Raw genomic sequence first — 14,065 nt, forward strand, 5'->3', positions numbered from 1 at the left:
TATTCTTCAGTGTCACGTTTATTACGTCAATATTCACATGGTTTACAGTATTGACATTCCACCCACCTTAATCATTTGAGTATATCATTTGTAAGATATTAAGGCATCTTTTGAGAAAATTTTTAACAAATCGAATGTTTGAAATTTCCACAGTGGCCTAACCCCTTAGTAATTTAACAATTTGACAAACTGAATTAAATTGAAAGACAAAGGAGACCGCAAAAATTTCAATCAACATTACTTAAGGAATATAATTACTATATGTGGAAATTAGTGTACAGTATACATAGTCTTAAACAGAATTTGAAATATACTATATCAGATGGTTATTAATATAGTATCGAAATGTAGCTTGAGTTTCGACCTACGTACAGTTGCAACACACCTCCGCAGAATAGGATATGTGATGTATGATATTGTACTGTCTCTATTTTATGTAAACTGTATTAAAATAAACGATGAATGAATTTACACCGTGTTTCTATTGTATTTCCTCAGCTGATAGTCCCATGATGATCCACATGCTTTTTTTTTCAATCATTGGTGTCGAATTAGTCTAGACAGGGTCGTCTGAATCGATTCTGAGACGAAAAATTTTTAGCTCGAAAACAGGGAAAGTAAACCCCTTCGAATTTTTTCAATTTAACTTTTGCACATCGAAAAAATGCTGAAATTAATTCATTCCACCGCCATATCGCCGTCATTTCGCAAAAGAAATCCGTTGCGCATACTCTTGCTGCGAACAATGGATCGAGAGTGATATACGAAAAACGAAGAATATCTAATACAGTAAGACCTCAGTTCTACGTTTCGCACTTGTACATCTTTCTCGTTTATATGTAATATGTTCTTGGTCCTGGCAATTTATGCCTTTAAACCATGTAAAAATACTTCACTTATATGTTTCTCGTTTATACGTTTTCCGCACTTATACGCCAACGTTGGCTGAAGAATATAAAGACAGTTGTCCTGATAGGCTTTGGTGTGACAACCGAAAATCGTCGTGCGCTTGCGCTCTCTGAGATGTTCCAACGGTAGAGTTGAGAACTTATTGCAGAACATCAGAGAGTTAACGATTCCGACATGATGCTGGCCGCATTCACCTTCCGAGTAACACAGTCTTCGCAATGCTAAGCCCAAGACTTGTCGAAGATACAAGAAATTAATACTGAGAATATTCGTAGCAAAACAGTGATTTAATTAGAGTATAGGTACCCGAGAGAAGGATGTACACAAAGATCATAAATAATAATAGATCATATGTAATAATGATACAGAGACCAAAAAGTATACATGTATGTGCGGTCCATGTACGACATTAATATATATGATCCATTTATGATTGATACGTGATGCATACTATAAATTTTATAATTTTCCAGGAGACAAACTAGATTATCTACAATAATACGTCTATAATATGAAAATAGAAGAATTATTCATTTCGAAATGGGATTCTATTCGACACGCGCTCGATGTATTCCATAACATTAATATTCATAATTATTCCAACAACATTTGCTCTGTCGATCTTGAATTTTCGCAGGCGTAGAATCGAAAGGCTGTTTTAGCTAGTCGCAAGTGAAGTATCTACGTTGGGTAGAGAAACAGAATTGTTTTTCGAAAAGTGTTTGGATGGAAAAAAAATTCAGAGTAACCATAATACATCACGGATGCGCTAATTTTGATCGATGTGAAATGGATGCTCCGTACATGAAACAGTATTTAACGCAGTTTCCTGATTTGAAGAACCTAAAAGGGTGAATGTCGGCGATTTCTTTTGTTTCTTCTTGAAGCTTCTTAAAACTTCAAGAGTATTTTAACACATATTTGAAATATACGAGCAAAAATTTTTATCATTCTACTGTCGCAGAACGCCAGCGTTATTAGCTGACCCGTTAACTGAAGGATATATCTTCAGTCAACGGCTGACCATCGAAGGGCCTGGCCGCTTGAGTCTGGAATCGGCAGGAGAGATAAAGTGCGTATTTCTTGTATGAAATGTGGAAACTGAAATCATTATACATCATATCATATCATCATACATCGTACATCATACATCATACATCATACATCATCATACATAGTATTAGGTCAAAACCAAAGCTTGGATGTCAGATGTTCAGAAAGTGACGTCACCAATTCAAAATCAGCTAGCCGAATTCCTCAGTCTGGAAACAACCGCGCAGTAGAGCGGACGGATGAGAGTCGCGCTCCGCAAATTTCGAGTACCGGGTTCTCAACCTCCCGGATCCCGCGCTTCGGGTCCGCTACGTGATGAAACTCGACTTCCAGGATAAGCGCTCCGTGATTCCTGGTTCATGTTTACAATAAATTATTTCAATTCGTTTTCCGCGCAACCCCAAATTCAGTAGCTGTCAGTGCGCTAATGAAATTTCTATAACTTTATAATCTTCTCATAATCTTTTTGGTAAAATATGTCGATAAAAAAATTATATTAAACCTTACACATTATTTTTGATTTGTTCTCATGCTGAAAATATTTATTAGTATTCGAGGTATAACTCGAGGTGGTTGGCGGTGGTCGTTGGGGGTGGTTAGGGGTGGTTGCGGCTAATCAAGGTGGTTCCGGAGGAGGAGGACGAGGATTTGTGCTCGGTGAGTTTAACGTTTTTATAATATTCGATGGCAATTGTAATTATATTTCATCTAATCTTTTTCAAACTTGTCATCTTTACAGTAAATTATTTCAATTCATTCTTCGCGCAAGCACAAATTCAGTAGCTATAAATGCGCTAGTGAAATTTATTCTACTAGTAATTAATTAATTAATTATATTAATTCTCACACAATATTTTTGATGTGTTCTTATACTGAAAATCTTTATTATTATGGCAGGTATACCCGGGGTGGTTATCGGTGGTTGTTGGAGGTGGTTAGCGGTGGTTGGAGGTGGACGAGGAGGAGGACGAGGAAGACGAGGAGAACACGGTGGACGAGGAGGACGAGGATTTGTGCTCGGTGAGTAAAACACTTTTATCATATTTGATGGCAATTGTAATTATATTTTGTCTAAAATATCTCAAACTTGTCATGTTTACTATAAATTATTTCAATTCATTTTTCGCGCGAGCACAAGTTCAGTGAATATGAATGCGCTAATAAAATTTATTATATAATTGATTAGTTAATTAATTACATCAATCCTTACACAATATTGTTGATGTGTTCTTATACGGAAAATATTTATTACTATTCCAGGTATAACACGAGGTGGTTAGCGGTCGTCGTTGAAGGTGGTTTGAGGTGGTTACGGGATGGTTGCGGGTGATCGAGGATTCCAAGGTAGGCATCTTAGATTTACGAGCAAAGTCTGATTAGTACTTTGTCAATCTTGTGAGACCTATGAGATAAGTTCCTAACCAGACAAAAATATATTGAAAATTTACAGTATTTGACAACAGTGATACCTTATCACATGGACAATGGCCCACCTCATAATCAAGCTTTACAAGTCCTCATTAAGAGTAAGTTTTACAAGTTCTTGGTAACAGTACCAACAATTACTTAATAACTTCATTCGAAATTAATAATATGTTTTTGTTTTCAGTATTAAAGGCTATTAATGAGGATAGTCCAACGGTGCCCACATTATTAACGGACTACATATTGAAAGGTGGGTTGATTTCTTTCACCTTGTCTTGAATCCGTGCGAGATAAACACTTGTATATTTCACGGTCCAGTTATTATCATGAGGTTGAAGTTGGTGATGTTATTCAGGCGATGAATTTTTAGAAAAACTTGGAATACAACTTCAGGATTGTCTGAAAATAAGTGAACCGTAATAAACCAAATAGTAATCATATCAAGTTATCAGTAATAAGCAATTGCGGGTAAAATATTAGCTTACTTTTGTAAATATTTATGAATATAGCCTCTATGAATGTTCATTGTTGGTGTATAAGGTCTGGCAACGTACCTACTTTCTGTAAGAGATGTTGAAGATTTTTAACATAATTATGTTTCAGTTCTGTGCCCCACCTACTGATCCACTGGTACATATCCTCCGACGTGACATCGCTCTACTACGTATAAAGAAGAAAAGATTTATTAAGATGCAAATTGCTCCTCTCTTCTTGCCATTGTGCTTTCAGCCATTGTTGTGCCGTGTGTTTAAAATTTAGGACAGTATATAATATAGAATAACAGGTACAGCTACGAATATAACACTACAATAAATCTTATAGAAATGAGCTCTCGTTGAGATTTCTCTGTATTTATAACTCGACGCGAGAAGGCAAAAATCAATGTAATGCCATCTGTAAGGTAATTTGACTCGTGTTTGCACAACGAGAACTCGTTGGGCATTTTGCGGTGAAATTTGAAAAATTGTTGTACAAGAAATTAAATAACTATAAAAATGGATAAAAAATATTATCTCTAATTGTGAATGTAGCTAATACAGCTTTAACCGTATATTGATTATGTTAATGATCTATTGTTACAAGATCGGAATTAGATAAGCTCTCTAAATACTCTTTTCTAGACTATTAATTTATATCACGTATATGTATACTATGATTACCCTTGCCACGTTTTATGTTGCGCTTGTGTAATTTGTATATTATTAACCTTACGTTTTACTCTATTTGCGACAAGTTGTGAGTGTTTCTAATTTCTTGGCAATTATTTATGTACATGTATGTGTATATATGTATATGTATACTTATGCATGTGTATATACATATGTACACACATTTAAAACTAGATTTTTACAATAAACACAGAGGTTTTAGTATATTCGCATACGGATTTCTGTGTATAGGTATACTTGAACTAAAATATCCTTATCTCTAACACGGAGTATTTCGTAATTCGCATTTGTTCTTGTAACCCAATGTCCTGCATACGATGGCAAAAATCAAGATCCAACTTAATTGAGTCTCAAAGCCCTGTTGACATAAAAGCAGCTATTTGATAGAAATTATAGTTTATAGTTTACACAGCCCATTGCATGATATTTCATTATAAATACGTATGTTTCAATGTACTTAGGAATAATTTATCAAATATACAGAGGTCATGTGCAAATAATAAATGAATTCGACCGCAGTTTGACGTATTCATTAGAGCTTTAACAATAAATTTAAGCTTTGTTACTTCTTTTATTTCATTATGGATAATCAAAAACATTTCCGACTATTCCTGCTGTGGAAGCATGGGGATTAAACCAAATGTAGCAAAAGATTAGAAACAGTGTATGTAGAATACGGGTATTTTTCTAATAATGCAAACACGTGCCGCTAGCTTAGTTTTGACATATCTAGAATACCACGCCTTGCGAATTAGCTTTCCAGACAGAGATGAATGATGAATTTTAAGGACTGCATTATCGTTGTTGAATAATCTATGCCTCGTGGGAAACGAAAATCTGTAACGATAAAATTGATGCACCGGATCATCGTTGACTTTAACTTTTGAAATGTCCTACAATTTCCGAACATCTCCAACCATCCTATTTACCTATATTACTAGATTAGCTATGATATGAAAAGAGAAGAATTATTCATTTCGAAATGGGATTCTATTCGACGCGCGCACGACGTATTCCATAACATTGATATTCCGATGTATTCCATAACATAAATATTCATAAATATTCCAACAACTTTTCATTTGCTCTCTCGATCTTGGATTTTCGTAGGCATAGAATCGAAACGCTGTTTTAGCTAGTCGCAAGTGAAGTATCTACTTTGGGTAGAGAAGCTGAATAGTTTTTCGAAAAGTGTTTGAATGGAAAAAAATTCAGAGTAACTGTAATACATCACGGATGCGCCAATTTTGATTAAGATGAAATGGATTCTCCGTACATGAGACAGTATTTAACGCAGCGTAGTGATTTAAAGACCTAAGAAGGTGACAGGAAGAGAAGGAACGAGGCTTCTTAACACTTCGAGTGTATTTTAACACACATTTGAAAGGTACGAGCAAAATTTTTCATCATCCAACTGTCGCAGAACGGCAGCGTTATCAGCTGAGCCGTTAACTGAAGGATATATCTTCAGTCAACGGCTGACCATCGAAGGGCCTGGCCGCTTGAGTCTGGAATCGGCAGGAGAGATAAAGTGCGTATTTCTTGTATGAAATGTGAAAACTGAAATCATTATACATCATATCATATCATCATACGTCGTACATCATACATCATACATCATACATCATACATCATACATCATACATCATCATACATAGTATTAAAGGTCGAAACCAGAGTTCGGATGTCGGATGTTCAGAAAGTGACGTCACCAATTCAAAATCAGCTAGCCGAATTCCTCAGTCTGGAAACAACCGCGCAGTAGAGCGGACGGATGAGAGGCGCGCTCCGCAAATTTCGAGTACCGGGTTCTCAACCTCTCGAATCCCGCGCTTCGGGTCCGCTACGTATTTCGAGTACCGGGTTCTCAACCTCCCGAATCCCGCGCTTCGGGTCCGCTACGCGGTGAAACTCGACTTCCAGGATAAGCGCTCCGTGGTTCCTGGTTCATGTTTACAATAAATTATTTCAATTCGTTTTTCGCGCCAGCCCATATTCAGTGGCTGTCAGTCCGCTAATAAAATTTCTCGACTTCCAGGATAAGCGCTCCGTGGTTCCTGGTTCCTGTTTACAATAAATTATTTCAATTCGTTTTTCGCGCAAGCCCATATTCAGTGGCTGTCAGTCCGCTAATAAAATTGCTCGACTTCCAGGATAAGCGCTCCGTGGTTCCTGGTTCATGTTCACAATAAATTATTTCAATTCGTTTTTCGCGCAAGCCCATATTCAGTGGCTGTCAGTCCGCTAATAAAATTTCTCGACTTCCAGGATAAGCGCTCCGTGGTTCCTGGTTCATGTTTACAATAAATTATTTCAATTCGTTTTTCGCGCAAGCCCATATTCAGTGGCTGTCAGTCCGCTAATAAAATTTCTCGACTTCCAGGATAAGCGCTCCGTGGTTCCTGGTTCATGTTTACAATAAATTATTTCAATTCCTTTTTCGCGCAAGCCGAAATTCAGTAGCCGTCAGTCCGCTAATAAAATTTCTCGACTTCCAGGATAAGCGCTCCGTGGTTCCTGGTTCATGTTTACAATAAATTATTTCAATTCGTTTTTCGCGCAAGCCCATATTCAGTGGCTGTCAGTCCGCTAATAAAATTTCTCGACTTCCAGGATAAGCGCTCCGTGGTTCCTGGTTCATGTTGACAATAAATTATTTCAATTCGTTTTTCGCGCAAGCCGAAATTCAGTGGCTGTCAGTCCGCTAATAAAATTTCTCGACTTCCAGGATAAGCGCTCCGTGGTTCCTGGTTCATGTTTACAATAAATTATTTCAATTCGTTTTTCGCGCAAGCCCATATTCAGTGGCTGTCAGTCCGCTAATAAAATTTCTCGACTTCCAGGATAAGCGCTCCGTGGTTCCTGGTTCATGTTTACAATAAATTATTTCAATTCCTTTTTCGCGCAAGCCGAAATTCAGTAGCCGTCAGTCCGCTAATAAAATTTCTCGACTTCCAGGATAAGCGCTCCGTGGTTCCTGGTTCATGTTTACAATAAATTATTTCAATTCGTTTTTCGCGCAAGCCCATATTCAGTGGCTGTCAGTCCGCTAATAAAATTTCTCGACTTCCAGGATAAGCGCTCCGTGGTTCCTGGTTCATGTTTACAATAAATTATTTCAATTCGTTTTTCGCGCAAGCCCATATTCAGTGGCTGTCAGTCCGCTAATAAAATTTCTCGACTTCCAGGATAAGCGCTCCGTGGTTCCTGGTTCATGTTTACAATAAATTATTTCAATTCCTTTTTCGCGCAAGCCGAAATTCAGTAGCCGTCAGTCCGCTAATAAAATTTCTCGACTTCCAGGATAAGCGCTCCGTGGTTCCTGGTTCATGTTTACAATAAATTATTTCAATTCGTTTTTCGCGCAAGCCCATATTCAGTGGCTGTCAGTCCGCTAATAAAATTTCTCGACTTCCAGGATAAGCGCTCCGTGGTTCCTGGTTCATGTTGACAATAAATTATTTCAATTCGTTTTTCGCGCAAGCCGAAATTCAGTAGCCGTCAGTCCGCTAATAAAATTTCTCGACTTCCAAGATAAGCGCTCCGTGGTTCCTGGTTCATGTTTACAATAAATTATTTCAATTCGTTTTTCGCGCAAGCCGAAATTCAGTAGCTGTCAGTACGTTAATAAAATTTCTATAACTTTATAATCTTCTCATAATCTTTTTGGTAAAATACGTCGATAAAAAAATTATATTGAACCTCACACATTATCTTTGATTTGTTCTCATGCTGAAAATATTTATTAGTATTCGAGGTATAACTCGAGGTGGTTGGCGGTGGTTGAAGGTGTTCGGAGTTGGACGAGGAGGACGAGGAAGACAAGGAGATGAAGGTGGACGAGGATTTGTGCTCGGTGAGTAAAACACTTTTATAATATTTGATGGCAATTGTAATTATATTTGATCTAAAATATTTCATGTCATGTTTACATTAAATTATTTCAATTCATTTTTCGCGCAAGCACATATTCAGTAGCTATGAATAAGCTTGCACAATTTATTATATTTTTAAACAATTAATTAATTATATTAATCCTTATACAATATTTTTGATGTGTTCCTATACTGAAAATATTTACATTACATTATTTCAATTCATTTTTCGCGCAAGCACATATTCAGTAGCTATGAATAAGCTTATACAATTTATTATATTATTAAACAATCAATTAATTATATCAATCCTTATACAATATTTTTGATGTGTTCCTATACTGAAAATATTTACATTAAATTATTTCAATTCATTTTTCGCGCAAGCACATATTCAGTAGCTGTGAATAAGCTTATACAATTTATTCTACTATCAATCAATTATATTAATCCTTACACAATATTTTTGATGTGTTCTCATACTGAAAATATTTATTACTATTCCAGGTATAACCCGAGGTGGTTGGCGGTGGTTGGAGGTGGTCGGAGGTGGACCAGGTGGACCAGGAGGAGGACGAGGACCAGGAGGAGGACAAGGTGGACGAGGAGGAGGCGTGGTGGGTCGTGGGAGTGGAGGGGCGGGGGAGGGGGAGAGAAGGGGCAGAGGTGGGCGGGGAAGGGGGTGAGGTGGGAAGGGAAGGGAAGAGGTGGGGGAGGGTGAGGGGGAAAGGGGGAAGGGGGAGGGGGGCAGCGGAGGGGGAGGGGGGGAAAAGGGAGGGGAATGGGGGTGGGGGACGGGGAGGGGCGGGAGGGAGGGAAGGGCGGGCGGGCCGGGGAGGGCGGGCGTGTGGGGGGGGGGGGGGGCCGTTCTGCTCTATTAAGTCCAACGGGTTCGCACTAACATCCGTCCTCGTCCTCCACCCCCCCCCCCCCCCCGCCCACCCCGGCCCTCCCTCCCTCCCTCCCTAACCCTTCCTCCCCTCCCCCTCCGCCGCCCCCTTCCCCCTCCCCCTCCGCTGCCCCCTCCCCCTTGCCCCTTTCCCCCTCACCCTCCCCCACCTCTTCCCTTCCCACCTCACCCCCTTCCCCGCCCACCTCTGCCCCTTCTCTCCCCCTCCCCCGCCCCTCCACTCCCACGACCCACCACGCCTCCTCCTCGTCCACCTTGTCCTCCTCCTGGTCCTCGTCCTCCTCCTGGTCCACCTGGTCCACCTCCGACCACCTCCAACCACCGCCAACCACCTCGGGTTATACCTGGAATAGTAATAAATATTTTCAGTATGAGAACACATCAAAAATATTGTGTAAGGATTAATATAATTGATTGATAGTAGAATAAATTGTATAAGCTTATTCACAGCTACTGAATATGTGCTTGCGCGAAAAATGAATTGAAATAATGTAATGTAAATATTTTCAGTATAGGAACACATCAAAAATATTGTATAAGGATTAATATAATTAATTAATTGTTTAAAAATATAATAAATTGTGCAAGCTTATTCATAGCTACTGAATATGTGCTTGCGCGAAAAATGAATTGAAATAATTTAATGTAAACATGACATGAAATATTTTAGATCAAATATAATTACAATTGCCATCAAATATTATAAAAGTGTTTTACTCACCGAGCACAAATCCTCGTCCACCTTCATCTCCTTGTCTTCCTCGTCCTCCTCGTCCAACTCCGAACACCTTCAACCACCGCCAACCACCTCGAGTTATACCTCGAATACTAATAAATATTTTCAGCATGAGAACAAATCAAAGATAATGTGTGAGGTTTAATATAATTTTTTTATCGACGTATTTTACCAAAAAGATTATGAGAAGATTATAAAGTTATAGAAATTTTATTAACGTACTGACAGCTACTGAATTTCGGCTTGCGCGAAAAACGAATTGAAATAATTTATTGTAAACATGAACCAGGAACCACGGAGCGCTTATCTTGGAAGTCGAGAAATTTTATTAGCGGACCGACAGCCACTGAATATGGGCTTGCGCGAAAAACGAATTGAAATAATTTATTGTAAACATGAACCAGGAACCACGGAGCGCTTATCCTGGAAGTCGAGAAATTTTATTAGCGGACTGACGGCTACTGAATTTCGGCTTGCGCGAAAAAGGAATTGAAATAATTTATTGTCAACATGAACCAGGAACCACGGAGCGCTTATCCTGGAAGTCGAGAAATTTTATTAGCGGACTGACAGCCACTGAATATGGGCTTGCGCGAAAAACGAATTGAAATAATTTATTGTAAACATGAACCAGGAACCACGGAGCGCTTATCCTGGAAGTCGAGAAATTTTATTAGCGGACTGACAGCCACTGAATATGGGCTTGCGCGAAAAACGAATTGAAATAATTTATTGTAAACATGAACCAGGAACCACGGAGCGCTTATCCTGGAAGTCGAGAAATTTTATTAGCGGACTGACAGCCACTGAATATGGGCTTGCGCGAAAAACGAATTGAAATAATTTATTGTAAACATGAACCAGGAACCACGGAGCGCTTATCCTGGAAGTCGAGAAATTTTATTAGCGGACTGACAGCCACTGAATATGGGCTTGCGCGAAAAACGAATTGAAATAATTTATTGTGAACATGAACCAGGAACCACGGAGCGCTTATCCTGGAAGTCGAGCAATTTTATTAGCGGACTGACAGCCACTGAATATGGGCTTGCGCGAAAAACGAATTGAAATAATTTATTGTAAACAGGAACCAGGAACCACGGAGCGCTTATCCTGGAAGTCGAGAAATTTTATTAGCGGACTGACAGCCACTGAATATGGGCTGGCGCGAAAAACGAATTGAAATAATTTATTGTAAACATGAACCAGGAACCACGGAGCGCTTATCCTGGAAGTCGAGTTTCACCGCGTAGCGGACCCGAAGCGCGGGATTCGGGAGGTTGAGAACCCGGTACTCGAAATACGTAGCGGACCCGAAGCGCGGGATTCGAGAGGTTGAGAACCCGGTACTCGAAATTTGCGGAGCGCGCCTCTCATCCGTCCGCTCTACTGCGCGGTTGTTTCCAGACTGAGGAATTCGGCTAGCTGATTTTGAATTGGTGACGTCACTTTCTGAACATCCGACATCCGAACTCTGGTTTCGACCTTTAATACTATGTATGATGATGTATGATGTATGATGTATGATGTATGATGTATGATGTATGATGTACGACGTATGATGATATGATATGATGTATAATGATTTCAGTTTTCACATTTCATACAAGAAATACGCACTTTATCTCTCCTGCCGATTCCAGACTCAAGCGGCCAGGCCCTTCGATGGTCAGCCGTTGACTGAAGATATATCCTTCAGTTAACGGCTCAGCTGATAACGCTGCCGTTCTGCGACAGTTGGATGATGAAAAATTTTGCTCGTACCTTTCAAATGTGTGTTAAAATACACTCGAAGTGTTAAGAAGCCTCGTTCCTTCTCTTCCTGTCACCTTCTTAGGTCTTTAAATCACTACGCTGCGTTAAATACTGTCTCATGTACGGAGAATCCATTTCATCTTAATCAAAATTGGCGCATCCGTGATGTATTACAGTTACTCTGAATTTTTTTCCATTCAAACACTTTTCGAAAAACTATTCAGCTTCTCTACCCAAAGTAGATACTTCACTTGCGACTAGCTAAAACAGCGTTTCGATTCTATGCCTACGAAAATCCAAGATCGAGAGAGCAAATGAAAAGTTGTTGGAATATTTATGAATATTTATGTTATGGAATACATCGGAATATCAATGTTATGGAATACGTCGTGCGCGCGTCGAATAGAATCCCATTTCGAAATGAATAATTCTTCTCTTTTCATATCATAGCTAATCTAGTAATATAGGTAAATAGGATGGTTGGAGATGTTCGGAAATTGTAGGACATTTCAAAAGTTAAAGTCAACGATGATCCGGTGCATCAATTTTATCGTTACAGATTTTCGTTTCCCACGAGGCATAGATTATTCAACAACGATAATGCAGTCCTTAAAATTCATCATTCATCTCTGTCTGGAAAGCTAATTCGCAAGGCGTGGTATTCTAGATATGTCAAAACTAAGCTAGCGGCACGTGTTTGCATTATTAGAAAAATACCCGTATTCTACATACACTGTTTCTAATCTTTTGCTACATTTGGTTTAATCCCCATGCTTCCACAGCAGGAATAGTCGGAAATGTTTTTGATTATCCATAATGAAATAAAAGAAGTAACAAAGCTTAAATTTATTGTTAAAGCTCTAATGAATACGTCAAACTGCGGTCGAATTCATTTATTATTTGCACATGACCTCTGTATATTTGATAAATTATTCCTAAGTACATTGAAACATACGTATTTATAATGAAATATCATGCAATGGGCTGTGTAAACTATAAACTATAATTTCTATCAAATAGCTGCTTTTATGTCAACAGGGCTTTGAGACTCAATTAAGTTGGATCTTGATTTTTGCCATCGTATGCAGGACATTGGGTTACAAGAACAAATGCGAATTACGAAATACTCCGTGTTAGAGATAAGGATATTTTAGTTCAAGTATACCTATACACAGAAATCCGTATGCGAATATACTAAAACCTCTGTGTTTATTGTAAAAATCTAGTTTTAAATGTGTGTACATATGTATATACACATGCATAAGTATACATATACATATATACACATACATGTACATAAATAATTGCCAAGAAATTAGAAACACTCACAACTTGTCGCAAATAGAGTAAAACGTAAGGTTAATAATATACAAATTACACAAGCGCAACATAAAACGTGGCAAGGGTAATCATAGTATACATATACGTGATATAAATTAATAGTCTAGAAAAGAGTATTTAGAGAGCTTATCTAATTCCGATCTTGTAACAATAGATCATTAACATAATCAATATACGGTTAAAGCTGTATTAGCTACATTCACAATTAGAGATAATATTTTTTATCCATTTTTATAGTTATTTAATTTCTTGTACAACAATTTTTCAAATTTCACCGCAAAATGCCCAACGAGTTCTCGTTGTGCAAACACGAGTCAAATTACCTTACAGATGGCATTACATTGATTTTTGCCTTCTCGCGTCGAGTTATAAATACAGAGAAATCTCAACGAGAGCTCATTTCTATAAGATTTATTGTAGTGTTATATTCGTAGCTGTACCTGTTATTCTATATTATATACTGTCCTAAATTTTAAACACACGGCACAACAATGGCTGAAAGCACAATGGCAAGAAGAGAGGAGCAATTTGCATCTTAATAAATCTTTTCTTCTTTATACGTAGTAGAGCGATGTCACGTCGGAGGATATGTACCAGTGGATCAGTAGGTGGGGCACAGAACTGAAACATAATTATGTTAAAAATCTTCAACATCTCTTACAGAAAGTAGGTACGTTGCCAGACCTTATACACCAACAATGAACATTCATAGAGGCTATATTCATAAATATTTACAAAAGTAAGCTAATATTTTACCCGCAATTGCTTATTACTGATAACTTGATATGATAATATCCCCTGTCCACCCCCCCCCCTCCCGCGCCCCGCGCCCCCGTCCCTCCCCTCCACGCCCCTCTCACGACCCACCCCGCCCTACCTACTTCTGCTTCTA

The 14,065-nt window shown here is 38.5% G+C and overlaps 1 long non-coding RNA gene across 1 annotated transcript; it reads left to right on the forward strand.

The window, feature by feature from the left end:
• Positions 1 to 2,951: 2,951 nt before the first annotated feature.
• On the forward strand, positions 2,952 to 4,048 carry LOC124292827. Its single transcript, XR_006902762.1, has 5 exons — positions 2,952 to 2,982; positions 3,223 to 3,306; positions 3,413 to 3,488; positions 3,572 to 3,637; positions 3,991 to 4,048. It is a non-coding gene; the product is annotated as an uncharacterized LOC124292827 (long non-coding RNA).
• The last annotated feature ends 10,017 nt before the right edge of the window (positions 4,049 to 14,065 follow it).

The sequence above is a fragment of the Neodiprion lecontei genome, chromosome 1, assembly GCF_021901455.1.
Source record: "Neodiprion lecontei isolate iyNeoLeco1 chromosome 1, iyNeoLeco1.1, whole genome shotgun sequence".
Lineage (NCBI taxonomy): Eukaryota > Metazoa > Arthropoda > Insecta > Hymenoptera > Diprionidae > Neodiprion > Neodiprion lecontei.